This window comes from Schistosoma haematobium, chromosome 1, assembly GCF_000699445.3.
Source record: "Schistosoma haematobium chromosome 1, whole genome shotgun sequence".
NCBI classification, from domain to species: domain Eukaryota; kingdom Metazoa; phylum Platyhelminthes; class Trematoda; order Strigeidida; family Schistosomatidae; genus Schistosoma; species Schistosoma haematobium.
In genome coordinates, this window is record NC_067196.1 from 56,754,560 (window position 1) to 56,758,840 (window position 4,281).

Genomic DNA, 4,281 nt, shown 5'->3' on the forward strand with positions numbered 1-4,281 from the left:
ATGGTTGATTGTTGAATAGACTTACATGTTCTAAAAGTTTTGTTAAATAATTATTTCTAACATTATCATTCTCAAAAATAAACAAAATACGCTTCAATATTCTATTGGTTATTTTAGCAATTTTTAGAACCAATCAAATTTTACCCATTCAAAAAATGCTATTAATATACCCCTACAGATGTTTATTTATTTCCGTTAATCTGATTGGTCTTTTGAAAATAATGTTGAAAAGCATAAAAAGTAATACATTTTAGATGACTAGTTTTCAATTCTATTTTTTTCTCAGAAAATGTTTTAATTTTAACATGAACTGTTAAGGTATCTCAGATAACTCGGTGAAAACAAATTTATTGTCTAGAATAAACGTTTCAGAGACATTAATAATTGTTAGTTCAGAAATATGAGGAGTAAACTGATTTGCAAAATCAATATCGTTAAATTTAAAATCCAAGTTTATATATATACCACATCGATTAAAGTCGGTTTTAATTATAATCCTGATCTTTTATTACTTACTTGCTTACGCCTGTTACCTCTCATGGAGGAGCATAGGTTGTCCACCAGCTTTCTCTATCCAACTCTGTCCTGGACAATCTTTTCCAGTTGTTTCTAGTTGATATTAATTCTTTTGTTATTTGTATAATAAATTTACAAGTATGTTCATTTATCATAAGTTTACCTGATTGGATATAAATTTCCTTTACGTTTGTAGTTAATCTTTACAAATGATTTTTAGTGATTCCTCAAATGATGTTATGAGATCAATAGCAAGCAATAGTTCAATTTCAGCATAGAATCCAACCTCACTATAACTTTAAATATTGACAGTTGAAATATATATGATGCAATCGACTGACTGTAAACGAGTCTAATATTTTCGTTAAAAGTTCTTCAAGAAAATGAGAAACTTTAACATCGTCAATAAATAAATAAAATTAAATAAGAATAATGTTTGTGTAGACAAACCTGTGATTCTACTTTCCGAACTTGTTATATATGATGTGTATTTTAATTTTATCAATATTTCAGTAACAATGTAAGACTTCTTTTGATGTTTAACTGTCCCATATCAATAATATTGTATTAATATAAGCGGTTTGTAAAGATTACTGGGCTTTAGAGATTTCATTATAGACCGAACATAATGAAACAGCCATTCGAAACTGAAAAGTAATAGATAGTTGTCACAGCGTGATATATATCCCGTAAATAGTGCGCATCCAAAACCTAACCGGAGATCAAACACAAAATCTTTAGGCCTGCCAACAAGTGCTTCACACTAACTTTGCTCTCATTGAACAAGTGTCATGCCTTCTAGTTCCTAATGATTGTTTAACTAAGTTCAGTCTGTGGTGTAAACTATCAAGTATAATTTTGGTTGTGTATTTGTTAGGACTTATAAACTAGTTGTACATTATGATTGCAAGCCTCTGACTGTGAAGGTGGGTGACTCGGAGTTGAATCCATCAGGGAGCATCAGTTTTCCCAAGATTACAGGTACATCTTGCTGATGAGTGCCGAATAGGATGAAACCTAGATCCAGGACCTCCTATCGACTACTTCCACCTTACATCGCAGCTAAGTTTAGAACTTAAAGTTAGGAGTGTCAGAATTAAGAGTTACGAGTGAAACATGTTGTTAGAGTAGGAGAATACATTTTGCCACAAAAATAATCTTGGTTATGCCCTGAATATTTCGAAGTACATACGGATACAAGTGCAACATGGAGTAGATATAGCTTACAGAACATGTTAAACACTATTTGGTTGCATGAAAGATATTTTAAAGGCATTTCACTGACTAGATATAAACATTTTTGCTTAGTTTTTAGTAAGATACATGTTGTCCTTCACTGAGCTTTGAATTTCATGCAAAAATCCGAGGGTACTATTTTAAATTTGATTGACCTAATCAAGATAACCAGTATAGTACAGTTTTATCAGAACTGTTGATCATATATACTACAAATTAACTGACATGATATTTATCAGTTGATTGATGTTAAATATTTTAATTTTTTTCTTTAAAAGTACATTACTGTACATTGTCTCATAAGACTATTGATCTACATAATATTATGCATATATAAGTCATAATTCAATTGATTAATCCATCATGAGCATTTCTTGTTATCATGTGTAGATTTTCTGCAAATTAATCAATATTGTCTTATGTATTAAAAAATGACTAGTAACTCTTACCTGATGAAATAATTCTAAATATTTATTACCAACATGGTGGTCTAGCACAGATCAACTCATGAATTCAACTTTTAGAACGAAATACCCTGTCTAGAATACCATTTTCTCTTGACGAAAATTACTCCGGTTATATTAATCATTTAAATTGGATAACGTAGTTTGTAATTTCATTTCAAAAGTTATTTGCTAAAATTTCTACCCTTACATTGTTTAGTAATTTCTGTTATGGGATCCTTTTTACCTGATTGTTAAGAAAACCATGAGAAGAATAAGCAAAGATGGATAGTGGCTAGAAGTCGAATCCGGGAAGCGCTTTTCGTCCTTTCTGTAACCCTTCAGCTGGATTTACCTGCGTCTCAGAGTTAATGTTCACTCCGGGGCTCTCACAATATGAGAAGAATGGTAGTCAATGGATTTTCAATAATTTCGCTTACAACACAATAGTTTATTATTGCAGCAGATAAACTTGTTTAGTCCTAATAATGATAAGGAAATATTTTCAATACGAATAATTGTTAGACATTTATATAATTGAGGCATAACGTTTTAAACGGTAAAATGATTATATGTGAAAATTATATTTGAAATGATTGATTTTGAATTAGATGTTTTGATCAACACAATAATTTAATAAATATTGTAGTTAAATGATGATGTACAAAAGCCAATTATTCCCCCCTACAGACCATCAGTACCGTATATTTCACTGATCTACAAAAAATTCAGATATCTATATCTTATTTGTAACTAGGACGAAGCGCTTTAATGAATAATTTTTAATTAATGTAAGTAGGGAAATAGATATTCTAATCAATAATTGATGAAGAGATTTTGTAGGATTATATTTTGTAAGTTATACTTATTGCAGATGTAACTCATTTGGAGTACCTTTGAAAACTACGGAGCACTAGAGGGCGACTTAAATTTGGTACAGGTTCCTGAATTTCTGATAAGAAATCGTGATCAGAAGAGTTTAGGTATGCCCCGAGTGAAACATTGGTCACAAATGGCATTAGATGATCAGAGGACTATATCACGGATTGATTGAAGTTTAGGAGTGTGTAACATTGTATACTAACAAAGTGACCTAGTGATTAATTATTCAATAAGAGACTCCAATGTCGGATGATGGGTGCACAATGCAGAAGACTCTATGTTGGAATGATTCTAATCTAGGGAATTTAAGATATTACATCCAGTTTAAATTAATGAAGACTGAAGGTCGTGGGTTCAATCTCTGTGGTGACACTGTGTAGAGAATTTCGAAATCTTACGCTATAAATTTCTAATTTCGATTATTATACGATATTAATCGGACTATCGTGCTATTTCTGATTGTTGTCGATCGATCTCATTATTAAATGCATACGCGTGAGAAGTGCTTACTGAGCCGTAGGCTTTCGTTTTCGCTTGTTCTTTTCTCTTCCAAATTCTCTCATGTCCTGCTCCTCACACTCCCTCCGCGTATATGGTACCTTCAGGCTGGACGAAAATTTACTAAAGGCTGAACTTTGTAAATGTAGTTATTTAGTGCTTACTTGTTATCTTAATTGGCTTTTCAGTTCACATCAGTTTTTCATTTTTATATATTCTTCATTAGGTGGTTAGAAGTAGACAGTAGAAAACCCTAAACCAAAACTGTGAAGCTGGGTGATGTAGTTTTGAGTCTCACAGGAAATATTAGCTCCCTCAAGATTACATGCATGACTTTCTGATGAGTGCCAAATACCACAAAACTTAAGTATTCAATTTCCCACCGGCTATCTTCATCCACTAAGCACCTTAACATAGTTTAAATAATATTGAGTCACTTGAACAAATGACCATGTTACAACTTGATTAATAGAATTCCATCAATTCCGAGGTTATTGGTTACGAATCAGCTAAATATACATATATATAGCTTATTTATATTTTCGTGGACATTTAAGTTTATTCGTAAAAAAATTACATTGGTCATCCAGAAAACTCCACACAGTCTTTGTAAAAAGAAGAAACAGTTGACGATACTGCTTGCATTTCCATTTTATAGTCAAGTAAATCGTACTAAGATCAAATAGAACTTCAAAATACCATAACT